Raw genomic sequence first — 20476 nt, 5'->3', positions numbered from 1 at the left:
CATGCCAAAGTTCAAACACAACGTAATAGCTTATACATGCCAAAATGTTCTTCTAAGCCAACTAAGAAGAAAGTACCAAAACTTGCTATCCGGTGTGATGACTTCGATGACGACCTGACCCCGCAAAAATAGATGAGTCCAAGCAACCTATAATGGGTGACAAGGAAACACCGAGTGAGTTTATAACTCAGTAAGTCATAAGCAATGTACTACCATCCATCAATAACATTATCACAAGAGGAAACAAAATGGAACGAGACAATTTACTCCATCCATACCGAACCATACCATAGTTCCTCCCACCTATCGATTCAATTTCATATCAATTCATGCATTCACATTCCATATACTCTTCAATAGGACATTGAAGCATTTTCATAAATCAATTTATTTTCGTTACAATCAAACGACTAAACGGCCTTTCACCCATCCTACGATAAATTTTATGTACGTGACTTCAAGTATATTTGTCACATAGGTTCAAACTTACCGGGCTCAACACCAAGTATAAGCATAGCACCTATTAGCCATGTACTCAGGACACTTACCCGATCCGCTGTCCGCGATCGACTCAATAGTGTCGCACACATAGTGTCCATAATGATTCACGAATGTATATTGAGTCCGCACACTCAGTGCTATATAATCAACTCGCACACTTAGTGCTACGTAATCAAATCGCACACTTAGTGCTACATAGTCAAACTCGCACACTTAGTGCCGCATGGTCAATTCGCACACTTAGTGCATCATATTCGTTTCGCACACTTAGTGCAACATAGTCAAATCGCACACTTAGTGCTGTACAATTTAATCCCGCGCACTTAGCGCCAATCTCATGGTCATAAATGGTTATACCCGCACGTTTAGTACCGAGATCAACAACTCAGTACATCTTACCTCTTTTCTTTTCATTCAACAATTTCATCATCACATACGTACATGCATATATATATATATGTATATTTATTCATTCCATTCAGCATCAATACATAAACATTATGACCATTGGAAATAATACCAACTACATGCTTAACGACTTACCTCGTGTTGGGTAAGACGGTTCCAACTCGGCTACTCGATGACCTTTTCTTTGCCTTTGCTCGATTCACCTCCTTTAACTCCTTGAGCTTAATCAATAATTTAACTAGTTTAACCACCTTGCCAAATATTTACAATCCAATTTCACATGTATATGTATGTTAGTATATTCGGCTAATAACCTCATGCAACTACCATATCATCAAAATCTAATCACCCATGCACATGCATTAGGTAAGTTACCTTTGCTAATTTTAAACCCAACATCACACAAGCTCTCAAGGGCTGGCCGAATGCTTCTTTTGTTACCCAACTAATCATTCGACAATTTCATCCCCTTTGCCACCCTTTTATGCCTAATTATCTAAATCAAGATAAGATCATCAACATGCCTAACCATAGCCGAATGTGCAACATTAATCTATCACCTCTATCTCTTAAATACTATCAAGTTCATTTACTTCTAATTTCTTAAGTTCCACATCTTAATGCCCATTATACATAATCAAATTTAACATCATCTATATATTTACTCATATGGCCGAATATACATACCCCCATATAATATCATTTTCATTCCATTTAACACTTAATTTCCACCACATAATCACTTGGCCGATTTTGCTAGCATACAAGCCTATGACCGAATGTCCTTGACCTCTAGTCACCTAGATTTTTATTCTTTAGGCCTCATCCAACTCATATTTTTCATTGACAACCTCCTTAACTTCAATTTATTCACATCTTTAATCATGCTACATTCGACCATTATTTAACAATAATTCATGCATCCTTTTTATTAAACACTCAAAATCAACCATCTTCATACCTCATCACCAAAGACATCAAAATACCAACCAAGAATGTAACATTCATGGCCGAATATCATCTCCATCAATTAACAAAATTTGAACCATGGCTAGGTAGATTTTCACTTACAACTTAAAATATACATGAATCTCAAAGAATAATATCAAACATACCTTAGTCTAGCAAACCACCATAGCCGATTTTCTCAAGCTTTTTCCCCTTCCTTTCTTTCCTCTATTCGGCCAAGGATGTTCAAGAATGAACACTTTTTTTTCTTTCTTCAATTCACGGCAACAAGGGGGTGAGACCATGTTATTTTTTTTCCATCACCCTTCCTTTCATTATTTAATTATCATGCTTATTATTTTATTTTCCTTACCATACATCACTAACACAACATGTTGGTGACATGTTTCCACCCATAGCATGGCCGGCCACTACATATTAGGGAGGGGGAATTTGACATGCAAGTCCCCTTTTTCTTCCACATGCACTAATAGGTCCTCATGCATTGACCTATCACATTTTAAAATTTTCTCATATAAGTCCTATTGACTAAATTCACATGCAATCGACTAAATCGAAGCTTGAAATTTTCACACATTCATGATTACATATTCTAGACAATAAACATCACATTCAAACCTTTCGGTGACTCGGTTTAGCGGTCCCGAAACCACTTCCTGACTAGGGTTAATTTTGGGCTGTCACAACTCCCCCTCACTTAAGAAATTTTCGTCCTCGAAAATCTTACCGGTAAATAGGTTTGGATATTGTTCTTTCATCAAGCTCTTGGGTTCCCAGGTTGCTTCCTCGATCCCGTGTTTGAGCCACAACACCTTAACCAACGGAACCCTTTTATTTCGCAACTCTTTCACTTCACGAGCTAGGATACGAATCGGTTCTTCTTCATAGCTCAAGTCAGATTGAATTTCAACTTCTGAGGGATTAATCACATGTGACGGATCGGATCTATAACGTCGAAGCATTGAAACATGGAAGACATCGTGCATCCTTTCAAGTTCAGGGGGCAAAATCAATCTATATGCAAGCGGCCCCACTCGTTCGGAAATTTCGTACGGCCCAATGAATCTCGGGCTCAACTTGCCTTTACAGCCAAATCTGAGTACCTTCTTCCAAGGTGACACTTTAAGAAACACTTTATCTCCCACCTGATATTCAATGTCCTTTCGTTTTAAATCCGCATACGATTTTTGACGATCTGTGGCTACCTTCAGACTTTCGCGGATTACCTTTACTTTTTGTTCGGCATCTTTAATCAAATCAACTCCGAAAATTTTACTTTCACCAAGCTCGGTCCAAAACAATGGCGTACGGCATTTACGACCGTACAAAGCCTCATACGGTGCCATCTTAATACTTGATTGAAAACTATTGTTGTAAGCGAATTCAATCAAAGGTAAATACCGTTCCCATGAACTACTGAACTCGAGGATGCAACATCTCAACATATCCTCAAGTATCTGAATTATCCGCTCGGATTGACCATCGGTTTGGGGGTGAAAAGCGGTGCTAAAATGCAGCTTGGTACCCAAAGCTTCTTGCAATTTCTTCCAAAATCGCGAGGTGAATCTCGGATCTCTATCCGACACTATAGAAATAGGTACTCCATGTAATCTCACAATCTGAGAAACATACAATTCGGCTAGTTTATCCAATGAAAAATCTGGACGCACGGGGATAAATTGAGCCGACTTAGTCAGCCTATCAACAACAACCCAAATCGCATCCTTCTTACTTGCGGACAATGGCAGTCCGGACACAAAGTCCATTGTGACTCGGTCCCATTTCCACTCGGGTATCATGATCGGCTGAAGTAACCCTGAAGGCACTTGATGTTCCGCTTTCACTTGTTGACATATTAAACATCTCGAAACAAAGTCAGAGATGTCTCGTTTCATACCACGCCACCAAAACCGACGTTTCAAGTCATTGTACATTTTCGTGCTCCCCGGGTGAATTGACATTCGGCTACAATGGGCTTCGTTCAGAATCATCGGAATGAGTTCCGAATTCCTTGGAACACACAAACGACTTCTAAACCTCAAACAACCATCATCATCAACCTGAAACTCCGATTCCTTGTTCGGAACACACTCAGCTCGTTTTGCAACCAATTCATCATCGACTTCCTGAGCTTCAAGAATTTGATGAGTCAATAATGGTTTGGCTTTTAATTCAGCTACTAACACATTGCCAGATAGAACAGACAGGTGTACATTCATCGCTCGCAAAGCAAACAGTGATTTTCGGCTTAAGGCGTCCGCAACCACATTAGCCTTTCCCGGGTGGTAATCAATGACAAGCTCGCAATCTTTCAACAACTCAAGCCAACGTCTTTGTCGCAGATTCAAGTCTCGTTGAGTCATCAAATATTTGAGACTTTTGTGATCCGAAAACACATGGCACTTCTCACCAAACAAATAATGTCGCCATATTTTCAATGCAAACACAATGGCGGCTAGTTCGAGATCATGGGTCGGATAATTTCTCTCGGGTGGCTTCAATTGTCTCAACGCATAGGCCACAACTCGACCTTCTTGCATCAATACGCAACCCAACCCAAGTAGGGATGCGTCACTATAAATGACAAACTCTTTACCCAATTCGGGTTGCACAAAAATTGGAGCTTCAGTCAAATGAGTTTTCAGTTGATCGAAGCTTTTCTGACATTTCTCCGTCCATTCGAACTTAACATCCTTCTGAAGTAGCTTCGTCATTGGTGTGGCTATCATCGAGAAACCTTTGACAAATCGTCGGTAATAACCGGCGAGCCCTAGAAAGCTCCGGACTTCGGTAACATTTCTCGGAGGCTTCCAGTTAAGTATGGCTGAAATTTTGCTCGGGTCAACTCGAATACCCGATGCGGATACCACATGACCCAAGAAGCTAACCTCTCTTAACCAGAACTCACACTTACTGAACTTAGCATATAACTGCTTATCCCGCAAAATTTGCAACACTTGCCTCAGATGCTCAGCATGTTCGGTCTCATCTCTTGAATAGACCAAGATGTCATCAATAAACACAACTACGAACCGATCCAAATACGGCCTGAAGATCCGATTCATCAAATCCATAAACACCGCAGGGGCATTAGTGAGCCCGAACGGCATCACTAAGAACTCGTAGTGACCGTACCTCGTTCTGAAAGCAGTTTTGGGTACGTCCGAATCTCGAATCCGCAACTGATAATAACCCGATCTCAAATCTATCTTTGAAAACACCGATGCTCCCTTTAATTGATCGAACAGATCATCAATACGCGGTAACGGATACTTATTCTTTATCGTCACTTTATTCAGTTGACGATAGTCAATGCACAACCTCATGGTTCCGTCCTTCTTTTTCACGAACAATACTGGTGCACCCCAAGGTGAGAAACTCGGTCGAGCGAAACCTCTATCCGTCAATTCTTGCAACTGAGCTTTCAACTCTTTTAACTCGGTTAGTGCCATACGATACGGAGCGATCGAAATTGGCGTAGTTCCAGGTACAAGCTCAATACCAAACTCTACCTCCCGAACAGGTGGCAAACCCGGTAACTCTTCAGGAAAAACATCCGGGTATTCACAAACCACCGGCACCGATTCGGGTTTCTTTTCTAACTCCTTGTCATCAAGTACATACGCGAGGTATGCTTCGTACCCTTTCCTTACATATTTCTGGGCCAACATTGCTGATATTACAGCTGGCAACCCCCTTAAGTCCGCAGACTCAACTCGGATTATTTCGTTATTTGCGCACCTCAAATCGATAGTCTTGCTTTTGCAATTCACAACCGCATCATGCGCGGTTAACCAATCCAAACCAAGAATAACATCAAACTCGTCGAACGGCAAAAGCATCAAATCGGCCGGAAAATAGGATTCTCGGATTATTAGAGGGCATCTCTTACACACTTTATCAACAAGTACGCATTGACCCAACGGGTTTGATACTCGAATTACGAGCTCAGTAGACTCAACAGGTAGAGTCTTACTGGTTGCTAAGGTTTCGCATACATATGAATGAGTAGAACCAGGGTCAATCAATGCAATCACATTAGTATCAAAGAGAGTGAAGGTACCAGTGATGACGTCGGGGGAGGATGCCTCCTCTCGTACACGAATGGCATATGCTCTAGTAGGAGTACGGTTCTCGGCTCGATCGGCCGTATCAGAGGCCCCCCTCTGACTACCACCCCTGCCTCCTAAAATTCTCGGTGGTCTACCTCTAGATGTCACTCCACTAGGTCTTGCACCTTGAATCTTATTCTTCTCATCCAGCTCCGTGCAATCTCTAATGAAGTGGTCCTTCGAACCGCATCCGTAACAGGCCCTGCTAGTAGACTTGCCCCAACATTCACCTAGGTGTCGTCTTCCACATTGGGGACATTCAGGTTTCTCGTGACGATTATTGCCCACACTAGCTACCGAAGTAGCTCGGGAGCCCATCGATGGTCTTGCCCTGATGGAAATTCCCGCAGTCGCCCTCGACTTATTAATGTCCTCCCTGAACTTCTTTACAGCTGAGAACGGAGCTTTACCCGTCGATCTTTTACGATAATCTCTAGCTTCAAATTCAGCCTTCCTCTTCTCCTTTCCAAGTTCTTCCGCCTTGCAGGCTCGTTCAACTAGTGTTACGAATTCTTTTATTTCCAAAATACCCATTAGTAGCTTTAAATCTTCATTCAATCCTTCCTCGAATCTTTTGCACATAGCAACCTCATCAGCTACACACTCCCGGGCATACCTACTGAGTCTTACGAATTCATGTTCGTATTCAGATACAGTCATACGGCCTTGCTTGAGTTCCAAGAACTCCTTACGCTTCTGATCAATGAACCGTTGGCTAATAAATTTCTTTCGGAATTCCGTTTGAAAGAAGTCCCAAGTTACTCGCTCGTTCGGGACTATGGAAATCAAGGTCCTCCACCAATAGTAGGCTGAGTCTCGCAACAAAGATACAGCACATTTTAGACATTCGTCAGGTGTGCATGACAATTCATCGAACACCCGAATGGTGTTATCAAGCCAGAACTCGGCCCTTTCGGCATCATCAGTTACTATGGCCTTGAACTCCTCGGCCCCACGCTTCCTAATCAAGTCTACAGGTGGCTTACTCAGCCTCACAGGATCAGCGACTGATGGCATTACAGGCTCTTGGGGTGGATTATTCAAATTTGGGAATTGTTGGACAGCCGGGTTGGTTCGGGCATATTGCGCGACCCACTCATTCATCATGGTAAAGAAGGCTTGTTTAGCCCCCTCACCTTGATTATTCGCAGATGACTGAGGTTCAACAGGCGGCGTCCCTTGTGCAGGAGCAGCCGCTACGCTCTCAACGTCATCCGCTAGGGTTCTTTCTACACCGGGATCCATTTACTAATCAAAACAAAAACATTTCAACCGTCAGAAGTCATCACCCTTTTAAACATTAACATTAAGGCATGTATAGCTAGACTCATACGTGCTATGGTAGTCCTAGAACCGACTAAACCATAGCTCTGATACCAATCAAATGTAACACCCTGAACCCGAAACCGACACCGGAGTCGAACACGAGGTGTTAACTGACTTTAACCCCTTATAAAATTTATTTTCCAGACACTGCTCAATCTGTGTACTAGTCGTTTTAAAAATCATATCTTGAGTTTCGTAACTCGAAAATCAGTTTCGTAATTTTTCCCAGAAACTAGACTCATGTGCCCATCTATGTATTTTTTTCTAGAATTTTTGGTTGGGCCAATTAGTACAGTTTATTAGTCAAAATCTCCCATGTTGCAGGGGTCGACTACACTGACCTTTGCCCATTACGACTTGGATATCTCCCTGCACGGGGCTTCAATACTGATGCCGTTTGTTTCTATGAAAACTAGACTCAGAGAGGAATCTATACATATATGGTACGACCCCTAATTATCTCTGGTTAATTTATAATGAATTTCCAAAGTCGGAGCAAGAAATCCAGAAACCGTTCTAGCCCTGTCCCACAAAAATCTGATTATCTCTTAATATACTGCCCATATGATCTTTTCGTTACTTCCTCATGAAAACAGACTCATCGAGCTTCGATTACATAATTTATTCATCAATTAATTCCACTCCTACTATTTTTAGTGATTTTTCTATCTCATGACACTGCTGCTGCCAGCATCTGTTACGAAAGTAACTAGGTCCATTTCATGCCTACCCTTGATCCAACTCAATCGAACATTCGTGCCATTTTCGCATGGCTTAAAGTTTACATGCCAAAGTTCAAACACAACGTAATAGCTTATACATGCCAAAATGTTCTTCTAAGCCAACTAAGAAGAAAGTACCAAAACTTGCTATCCGGTGTGATGACTTCGATGACGACCTGACCCCGCAAAAATAGATGAGTCCAAGCAACCTATAATGGGTGACAAGGAAACACCGAGTGAGTTTATAACTCAGTAAGTCATAAGCAATGTACTACCATCCATCAATAACATTATCACAAGAGGAAACAAAATGGAACGAGACAATTTACTCCATCCATACCGAACCATACCATAGTTCCTCCCACCTATCGATTCAATTTCATATCAATTCATGCATTCACATTCCATATACTCTTCAATAGGACATTGAAGCATTTTCATAAATCAATTTATTTTCGTTACAATCAAACGACTAAACGGCCTTTCACCCATCCTACGATAAATTTTATGTACGTGACTTCAAGTATATTTGTCACATAGGTTCAAACTTACCGGGCTCAACACCAAGTATAAGCATAGCACCTATTAGCCATGTACTCAGGACACTTACCCGATCCGCTGTCCGCGATCGACTCAATAGTGTCGCACACATAGTGTCCATAATGATTCACGAATGTATATTGAGTCCGCACACTCAGTGCTATATAATCAACTCGCACACTTAGTGCTATGTAATCAAATCGCACACTTAGTGCTACATAGTCAAACTCGCACACTTAGTGCCGCATGGTCAATTCGCACACTTAGTGCATCATATTCGTTTCGCACACTTAGTGCAACATAGTCAAATCGCACACTTAGTGCTGTACAATTTAATCCCGCGCACTTAGCGCCAATCTCATGGTCATAAATGGTTATACCCGCACGTTTAGTGCCGAGATCAACAACTCAGTACATCTTACCTCTTTTCTTTTCATTCAACAATTTCATCATCACATACGTACATGCATATATATATATATGTATATTTATTCATTCCATTCAGCATCAATACATAAACATTATGACCATTTGAAATAATACCAACTACATGCTTAACGACTTACCTCGTGTTGGGTAAGACGGTTCCAACTCGGCTACTCGATGACCTTTTCTTTGCCTTTGCTCGATTCACCTCCTTTAACTCCTTGAGCTTAATCAATAATTTAACTAGTTTAACCACCTTGCCAAATATTTACAATCCAATTTCACATGTATATGTATGTTAGTATATTCGGCTAATAACCTCATGCAACTACCATATCATCAAAATCTAATCACCCATGCACATGCATTAGGTAAGTTACCTTTGCTAATTTTAAACCCAACATCACACAAGCTCTCAAGGGCTGGCCGAATGCTTCTTTTGTTACCCAACTAATCATTCGACAATTTCATCCCCTTTGCCACCCTTTTATGCCTAATTATCTAAATCAAGATAAGATCATCAACATGCCTAACCATAGCCGAATGTGCAACATTAATCTATCACCTCTATCTCTTAAATACTATCAAGTTCATTTACTTCTAATTTCTTAAGTTCCACATCTTAATGCCCATTATACATAATCAAATTTAACATCATCTATATATTTACTCATATGGCCGAATATACATACCCCCATATAATATCATTTTCATTCCATTTAACACTTAATTTCCACCACATAATCACTTGGCCGATTTTGCTAGCATACAAGCCTATGACCGAATGTCCTTGACCTCTAGTCACCTAGATTTTTATTCTTTAGGCCTCATCCAACTCATATTTTTCATTGACAACCTCCTTAACTTCAATTTATTCACATCTTTAATCATGCTACATTCGACCATTATTTAACAATAATTCATGCATCCTTTTTATTAAACACTCAAAATCAACCATCTTCATACCTCATCACCAAAGACATCAAAATACCAACCAAGAATGTAACATTCATGGCCGAATATCATCTCCATCAATTAACAAAATTTGAACCATGGCTAGGTAGATTTTCACTTACAACTTAAAATATACATGAATCTCAAAGAATAATATCAAACATACCTTAGTCTAGCAAACCACCATAGCCGATTTTCTCAAGCTTTTTCCCCTTCCTTTCTTTCCTCTATTCGGCCAAGGATGTTCAAGAATGAACACTTTTTTTTTCTTTCTTCAATTCACGGCAACAAGGGGGTGAGACCATGTTATTTTTTTTTTCCATCACCCTTCCTTTCATTATTTAATTATCATGCTTATTATTTTATTTTCCTTACCATACATCACTAACACAACATGTTGGTGACATGTTTCCACCCATAGCATGGCCGGCCACTACATATTAGGGAGGGGGAATTTGACATGCAAGTCCCCTTTTTCTTCCACATGCACTAATAGGTCCTCATGCATTGACCTATCACATTTTAAAATTTTCTCATATAAGTCCTATTGACTAAATTCACATGCAATCGACTAAATCGAAGCTTGAAATTTTCACACATTCATGATTACATATTCTAGACAATAAACATCACATTCAAACCTTTCGGTGACTCGGTTTAGCGGTCCCGAAACCACTTCCCGACTAGGGTTAATTTTGGGCTGTCACATGGGGGTATTCATATGTGGACCTTAAGATTTTGTACACTATGACTATGTGAGTTAGGTGTTAAATAACTTAATCATGTGTATGCATGACCGAGTATAATCGGCCACATGAGTAAAGAAATGGGTTAATTGATATGTGGTAAATGTTAAGTGTTAAACGAAATGGAAATGACGTCATATTGGAACATGCATATTCGGCCACATGAATGAATACATAGATTGGTGTTGCATGTATTCGGCTATAGGTAAGCATATTGGTGGCTTAATCTTGACTTAGAAAATCGGCTAAAGGAGAATATTGGCTAATATGTTGAATCTGATTCATGATTTGAATTTGATTCATGATTTCATACATATATGACTCTAATGCCTAATATATATGGGCTAAGTACCTTGAATTCCTCTTTGATGTTCAAAATGATTAAATCAATTTATTTGTTAATATTAAGCTCAAGAGCAAAGGGGAACTAAATCCGATAAAGGAAAGGAAAAAGTGATCGAATAGCCGTTGAAATCGTTCGACAGCATCCGAGGTAAGTTTTCGAGTAATGGAACTTAGATTATGATTCGATTAGATCATGTTATATAGCGAATCAAAACCATGCTCTTTGTATGTGGCTATTGAGCCGAAAATGGTAATGGTAGATAAGTGCCTTGTGTCTGAGTTCTAGTAAAGAAAACGAAATAAAAATGTGTTATGATTTGTGGACATATGTGCATGATTATTCGGATGATAACCGGACTAAGATCCGAAGGCATTCGTGCGAGTTGCTATATCCGGGCTATGACCCGAAGGCATTTATGCTAGCGATTATATCCGGGCTAAGACCCGAAGGCATTTGTGCGAGTTGCTATATCCGGGCTAAGACCCGAAGGCATTTGTGCGAGTTGTTATATCCGGTTAAATCCCGAAGATACTAGGTTTGGGAATGAGCGATCTTGCTGTAATAATTTCAATTAATACGCTCGTAAAACCCCAACGATGAGGTATGTTTTGTATATGCATTGGAATAATTGATTCCTTTTAAATAGTATTCGCTCAATCGATTAACAAGCTTCCGACCTTTAGTCAAGTTGATTCCTTATGTATGAATATATGGGTTGGAAATGTGAAGTAGGTATGATTGTGAGAATATGTGTACCTGAAATTATTCGTTTAGTCATATGAATGCTATACCTCAGTTGTGCATGATTTCATTAATCAAAACTTACTAAGCATTAAATGCTTATTCCGTTTCTTTGATTCTCTGTTTTATAGATTTTGGTTCGTCAGCTATCGGACTCGGGAGTGTCAAAGTCGAAGTCATCCACACTATCAAAGCCCTTTTGGTACTCTTTTAGTTGAACTCTGAAAATGGCATGTATAGGACTGCCCTTTTGTTGTTGGTCATGTACCTTTCGGTAATGTATATATTTGGATAGCCATGCTAAAATGGCTTATATATATTTTGAGCATAGCGTTATAATCATTTTGTATGTTGTTCACGGAGTGGTATGGAAATGTTGGTAACGATTAGCCATTGGAATGGTTAATCATGATCATATTGGTGCTATGTATGACAAAATTCCAGTTGATCCATGGAAAACCATGAAATAGGTAAATTTTACCTTAAAAATAGATGCTGACAGCAGCAGTGATGTGGATTTAAAAAATCACTAAAAATAGTAGGAATGGAATTAAATAGTGAATAAATTATGTAATCGAACCTTAATGAATCTATTTTCATATGAAAGTAGCAAAACAATCATATGAGCCGTATTTTATGAGATGTTTAAGTTTTAGTGAAACAGGACTAAAGTGATTTCTGGATCCCCTGTTTCGACTTTGGAAATTCGCTATAAATTAACCAGAGATAATTAGAAGTCATTCCCTATATGTACAGATTCCTTTTCGAGTATAGTTTCTTTAGAAACAAACGGAATAGGTATTGAAGCCCTGTACAGGGAGATATCTAAGTCGTAATGCATGAAGGTCAGTGTAGTTGAACCCTGAAACAGGGGAGACTTTAACTAATAAACTGTACTAATTGGCTTGACCAAAAATTCTAGAAAACTATTTGTAGATGTAAATATGAGTCTAGTTTCAGGAAAAATTTACAGAACTGGTTTTCAAGTTTTGGAACTCGAGATATGATTTTTAAGGTGACTGTGACGCAGTTAGCCAGCTTGTCTGGAAATTTTAAAATGGACTGTGCAAATAAGTGAATTAAGTCCGTTAACACCTTGTGTCCGACTCCGGCAACGGTCTCGGGTACGGGGTGTTATAGAATGTGGCAGCTAAAATTTGCTAAAAATAGCAGCCAAAGAGCCACCCCTTGGCCGGCCATCTATGTGGCAAAGTTGATGGCTTCAACATTGCTAAAATTGACTTGGGGCAAATCTTCAAAGCCATCAATTATGGAGGAGCTAATTTGCAATTTGAACAAGTCTTCAAGGGCTTCTTTGCAGCTTAAATAATCAGGTAATGAGCTGAATTGGGTCAGCACTTGGACGGTTTTGTGCTGTCCTCTCCTTGGCCGGTTCGGTTCACTCGATTCAGTTCAATCGGACCATTTTTTCATAATTAATTAATAATAATTTATTCTCCCAAATTAACTTGGATATAAATTAAAATTAATTATATTATGATTTAATACATATAATTTTTGTATCACCCCTATGCCCGTAATCGTCGCTAGAGTAGGGTCACGAGGCATTACGAAAACAACTCAACTTTAGACCATTTCACATACATATAAATCAGAAATTGGAATTATAAATTTAATTAATTCAGTCCTAATATAATTGAATATTCATATCTAACAACCAAAATCCAATAAGCCATATATTAGAGTATGTGCATATATATAAATATATAAAGTCAAGATCTCATAGAATAGCATCATGCAAATATAAATTTTACTATTCATTTGGAATAAACCTTACCCTTAGCCGAATCCAATTGAGCATAAGATTCATTCATTCACAATAAGTACTTCAACTAATAAAACATTTGTAAGTCTTATTATTATAGAACTTAATTAACCGAGCTTACCAAGTATAAAATCATTTCACATTTAAACTTAAAAACCAACATTCAAACCATTATACTAACCTTAAGGAAGCACTTTCAATTTCTAATATGATTTACTAAACATAAAAAGGTACTTTGCTTATATAAATATAACATATCATCCATATCATAAATACGCATGCTAGTTAACAAGATTTTAACATTATAAGATCACAAAACCAGATCATGTGCCATTTTCGCATGGCTCATCAAAATGATAATTACATCATTCAAAATACAAAACTCATCTTTGTCTATCCTATACATGCCACTTTTTTAAACTTAAAGCTTCTTTAAAGATACCAAAATGATGACGATAAGTGTGATGACTTCAGTGATAGTCCCGAGCTCACAACAGATCCACAATCTAAATAAAGATGAATAAACAATTCCAATGACATAATACCCAGTAAGTCATAAGCAATTTAATAAATAAATCACAACAGAACTCCATTTATGTCTAATTTGTCTACCTTATTCATTCATGAAACTGTATAACCACATACTCTTATTTCTTTTTCCAATACATTATACAATAACCTTTAGAAATAGACACATACATATAAATTCCATACACATTTCATTTTTTTATCTTTGTTCTCGTAAAATCTTAATTACCTATGATGGTAATCAGTGTTCTATTTCACACCCTACCACGATCATATTCCCTTAATCATTTCGCACACATAGTGCCCCACAACCGATCTCACGTACATAATGCTCGGTTAATAAATTTGCACACATAGTGCATATATTCATTCGCAGACATAGTGATAGCTTTTCCATACGCACACATAGTGCGGCCCCATTCGGACACATAGTGCCCTTTTAAATCGACTAATACATAACGGCCCAAAGGATTCGACACTCGAATCACAAACTCAGTAGACTCAACAGGGAGAGTCGTACTGGATGCCAAAGTTTCACACACATATGAATGAGTCAAACTGGAATCAATCAAAGCAAGCACATTAGTATCATAGAGAGTGAATGTACCAGTAATGACATCAGGGGAAGATGCCTCCTCCCGTGTACGAATGGCATAGGCTCTGGCAGGTGCACGAGCCTCGGATCGAACTATTGTGTCAAAAGTCCCTCTCTGATTACCACTCCTACCTCCTGCATTTCTAGGTGATCTACCCTTAACTGCTGCACCACTCGATCTCACACTCTGCATATTATTTCTCCCAACAAGTTCCGTGCAGTCTTGAACAAAATGGTCTCGTGAACCACATCTATAACAAGCTCTATTATTAGACTTGCCCCAACACTCGCCCACGTGTCGTCTACCATACTATGGACACTCCAGTTTATCCTGTCGATTGTTGCCAACACTAGCAACTGAAGTAGCTCGAGAATCTACTGAAGGTCGCTCTCAAATAGAAATCCCCGCAGTCGTCTTTGATCTGTTACTATCATCTTTGAACTTCTTCACAGCTAAGAAAGAAGTTTTACTCGCCGTTCTCTTACGAAAATCTCTAGCTTCAGATTCAGTTTTTCTTTTCTCTTTTCCCAACTCTTCAGCCTTGCAAGCTCGTTCAACAAGTATTACGAACTCTTTTATTTCAAGAATACCCACAAGTAGCTTTAAGTCTTCATTCAATCCTTCTTCAAACCTGTTACACATGGAAACTTCATCAGCTACACACTCCCGTGCATAACGACTAAGTCTCACAAATTCACGTTCATATTCAAATACAGTCATACGACCTTGTTTAAGTTCAAGAAACTCTTTACGCTTTTGATCGATGAATCGTTGACTAATATATTTCTTGCAAAACTTTGTCTGAAAGAAGTCCCACATAACCCGTTCTTTCGGAACAATCAAAATCAAAGTTCTCCACCAATAATAGGTCGAATCTCGTAATAAAGATATAGCGCATTTTAGACACTCATCGGGTGTGCAAGACAGCTCATCAAAAACACGGATGGTATTATCAAGCCAGAATTCGGCCCTTCGGTATCATCAGTAGCTATGGCTTTGAATTCCTCAGCCCCATACTTTCTGATCTTGTCAACAGGGGGTTTACTCGGTCTCAAAGGATAGGTAGTCACTGGTATTACAGGTACCTGAGGAGAGTTATTCAAGTTCGGAGGCTGTTGTATAGCCGGGTTTGTTCGAGCATATTGAACAACCCACGCATTCATCATAGAAAAGAAGGCTTGTTTAGCCTCATCATCTAGATTTCTCGCAGATGGTTGACAATCAACAGGCGCTGTCCCTTGCACGGGAGCAAGCGCTATACTCTCAACGTCGTCTGCTATGGCTTGCTCGGGATTAGGTTCCATTTACTTAATGAAAACAAAAGTTTAACCGTCAGAAGTCATCACACTGTCATATATTCACATATGGCATGTATAGCTAGACTCACACGTGCTACGTTGTCCTAGAATCGACTAAACCGTAGCTCTGATACCAATTAAAATGTAATACCCCTATGCCGTAACTGTCGCAAAAGTAAGGTCACGAGGCATTACGAAAACAACTCAACTTTAGAACATTTCACATACATATAAATCAGAAATTGGAATTATAAATTTAATTAATTCAGTCCTAATATAATCGAATCTTCATATCTAACAACCAAAATCCAATAAGCCATATATTAGAGTATGTGCATATATATAAATATATAAAGTCAAGATCTCATAGAATAGCATCATGCAAATATAAATTTTACTATTCATTTGGTATAAACCTTACCCTTAGCCGAATCCAATTGAGCATAAGATTCATTCATTCACAATAAGTACTTCAACTAATAAAACATTTGTAAGTCTTATTATTATAGAACTTAATTAACCGAGCTTACCAAGTATAAAATCATTTCACATTTAAACTTAAAAACCACATTCAAACCATTATACTAACCTTAAGGAAGCACTTTCAATTTCTAATATGATTTACTAAACATACAAAGGTACTTTGCTTATATAAATATAACATATCATCCATATCATAAATACGCATGCTAGTTAACAAGATTTTAACATTATAAGATCACAAAACCAGATCATGTGCCATTTTCGCATGGCTCATCAAAATGATAATTACATCATTCAAAATACAAAACTCATCTTTGTCTATCCTATACATGCCACTTTTTTAAACTTAAAGCTTCTTTAAAGATACCAAAATGATGACGATAAGTGTGATGACTTCAGTGATAGTCCCGAGCTCACAACAGATCCACAATCTAAATAAAGATGAACAAACAATTCCAATGACATAATACCCAGTAAGTCATAAGCAATTTAATAAATAAATCACAACAGAACTCCATTTAAGTCTAATTTGTCTACCTTATTCATTCATGAAACTGTATAACCACATACTCTTATTTCTTCTTCCAATACATTATACAATAACCTTTAGAAATAGACACATACATATAAATTCCATACACATTTCATTTTTTTATCTTTGTTCTCGTAAAAGCTTAATTACCTATGATGGTAATCAGTGTTCTATTTCACACCTACCACGATCATATTCCCTTAATCATTTCGCACACATAGTGCCCCACAACCGATCTCACATACATAGTGCTCGGTTAATAAATTCACACACATAGTGCATATATTCATTCGCACACATAGTGCTAGCTTTTCCATACGCACACATAGTGCTGCCCCATTCGGACACATAGTGCCCTTTTCATTCATGCATATACGTACACATAGTACAACAAAAATAAAAAAATAGCACATCAATTCAATGCCATCGGCTCAATAATACATTATCTATTCGACATTTCTCCACATATAGAATTTACATTTCATGAGCTACGTGTACTCTAGGCATACATAGTAATCTAAGTCTTAATTGCTTAGAACTTACCTTATTGTCCAACAAACAGCTCTGATCGACTACTCAATAACCTTCGCTTTCCCCTTATCCGAACTTGGCTCTCTTTGATCTTGAGCTTAATTAAACAAATAAACTAATTCAATCATCTTATCAATTCATCATAACTCAAATTCTATTAATTTCAAACACATATATCATACGGCACTTTCATCATTGATGAATTAAACACATAACATGACTGACTGCACATAGTTCTTAAATTCGACCAGCTTCTCATAACATTTTCATATTAACATCATACCAAACCTAAATTGGACATTCATTTAATTATAGTCATGAAAATTCAATTTCTTTTCCCACTATCACATACACGGCAACTCAATTCCTTTCATGTCAAATGCATTTAACTAAACCATGTCTTAATATCAAGTGCATTCGGCAATGACACAAACCAACTTACCTAAACATTCTATCTCCCATACCTTAACTGAATACTCCCTAGAGTATTTCGATCCTCCCAATTCAATCCAAGAGCTTAAAATTTACCTAATTGAGTTTGTCCATGTCTATCTTATTATTCAACTAAAACAATAATTAAATTCATCTCAAATCCTCCATGACCGAATGTATATATATAACTCTATAAACAACAAATTATTAACCTCCCAATTCAAGTCCATATTCGGCATCCATAAAAAAACACTTACTAACAATTAAATTATTAATTTCCAAAATTAAGCATAATTTCACCTTACTCCATAATAGCCGATTGAGATTTTTGTCCATATTAACCATTCCTAGAAATTTTTACGTAGTTCATACTCACCTATAACCGTTTCTAATCACATAACTTTAAAACATCAACAATTTAACATATAGGAAACATAACTGAATGCTTCATGCATCACAAATTCAAAAATTCGCACATGGGTCATGCTAAGAGCTTCAAAACCAACTCAATTCCACAAAAATCCAAAAGAATCACATGAAATCATACCTTAATCTATACATTCACCATAGCTGAATGCCTTAGCTTCATTTTCTTTTCTTTTCTTTATGGTTTCGGCAAAAATGGAAGAAAGGATGGGTGGAACTTTGTTTTTATCACCATTTTCTATTATAAATTCATTATTTCACAATATAAAACCATTATAATATAATGCTTATTTCTTATTTAACATATAATTTCCATCAACTAAAATAAAGATATGAAAACACATGATTGCATGCATGTGTTGACCGGTCATTTACATTCAAAATGGTCTATTTGACATGCAAGTCCCCCATAATACTAAACCATATAATATTTGGCCACTGCACATTTGCCTATCACATTTTCAAGGTTTCTCAAACAAGTCCTTTTTAACTAATTCCACATCCAAATGACAGAAATCAAAACATGATATTTTCACACATGAAATTTCACATATAATAAACATAGATCATTCAATTATTTTCGCGACACGATTTTGTGCTGCCGAAACCACTTTTCGACTAGGGTTAAAATAGGGCTGTCACAATTTTGGACCATCTTAGGCTGGAAATTAATTCACCTCGATACATATGATTTCTAGGAGGTCTACCACGAAATGCAGTACCACTTGGCCTCGACTTTTGCACAAATTCTTGCTCGACAGATTCAGGACAATCACAGATGAAATGATCTAAGACCACATTTGAAACAAGCTTGATCATACAATCTGTAATTGTCGAGATCTCAAGGTGATCAGATCTGACATTTCCAACACTAGCAACGAAAATAGTTGTTGCTCTGAAGCTCAAATGTAATCTAGCACGATCTCTTCTCGAATGTCCCACATTAGCCTTTGAATGACTAAAATCAACTCGGAACTTCTTTGACGCAGACTAAAATGACTTGCTTGATGGTCTCTTTCGTACTTCTCTAGCTTCTGAATCAGCTTTTCTTTTCTCTTTCCGGAGTTCTTCTTTATAATAAGTCTAAATAGTAAAATTATTTATAAGAATAAATCATAAAATAGATAATATCAAAAATAAATAACTAGAACAAATAAACAAGCAACTAAACCGATTAAAAAAGTCAGGAAGATTAACTCCTTTCAGTGGTTGTAATTTACTCTAGATTCCAGTTTAGGGTGAATTAGCTATTAACTAACCAATTATTACCTCCCAGCCTCTAACTAATTAATTATTGGCCAATACTCGCTTATCTCCTGGCCTAAATTTCTCAACTAGTATAAATCACGATCTACTCGACAAACTATCTCCCGACCTCGTTTAGCCTTTGATTACTTCCTAGAGTTGTCAAGGCTAGGGTTTAAAAACTCGTAATTTATACCAAATTCTATAGGAAACCATGAATCTTCCGTTAGTCACTCCCACATCCACTCGTTAATCTCCCCTGAGGTAATTAGTTACTAATGATATTCATAATCTCAATCGTAAATGAAATAAACATGTAAATAAACACAACTAAATCTAAAGAGAAAATAGATAAAGAAATAATCTTGTCTGATATTGATGGAAGCGCAGAGTAGTAAATCTCTTAATTGGGATAACGAGTATCGTTGCTTACATAGAAAAAAAATTGAAATTGTAACAGCCCAATTTCGATGAAATCAGAACAGTGGTTCGAGACCACAAATCTGAGCTAAAAATAATATTATATGGTTTGTATTATGTTAGAAATGTCATGTGAAAATTTTGAAAAGAAAATTTTATCGATTATGTGTTTAATTACGAAAAGGACCAAATCGCATAAAATGTATAATTTGAATTCTAGTAGCTATAAGGATTAAATAGCTATTGAATTCAAACCTTGAGGTCCTTATATGGTAATTAGACCATTAAAGAAATGTATGTAGATATTTTGGTGACTTATCCATGTAAATTTAGAAAAAAGGCAAGGACTAAATTGGAAAGTGAAAATATTTAATTAATTAAAGGATGGTAAAAGAGATATCATCTTAT

This window comes from Gossypium hirsutum, chromosome A04 (genome assembly GCF_007990345.1).
Source record: "Gossypium hirsutum isolate 1008001.06 chromosome A04, Gossypium_hirsutum_v2.1, whole genome shotgun sequence".
Taxonomy (NCBI): Eukaryota; Viridiplantae; Streptophyta; class Magnoliopsida; order Malvales; family Malvaceae; genus Gossypium; species Gossypium hirsutum.
This window is presented reverse-complemented; position numbering follows the sequence as displayed.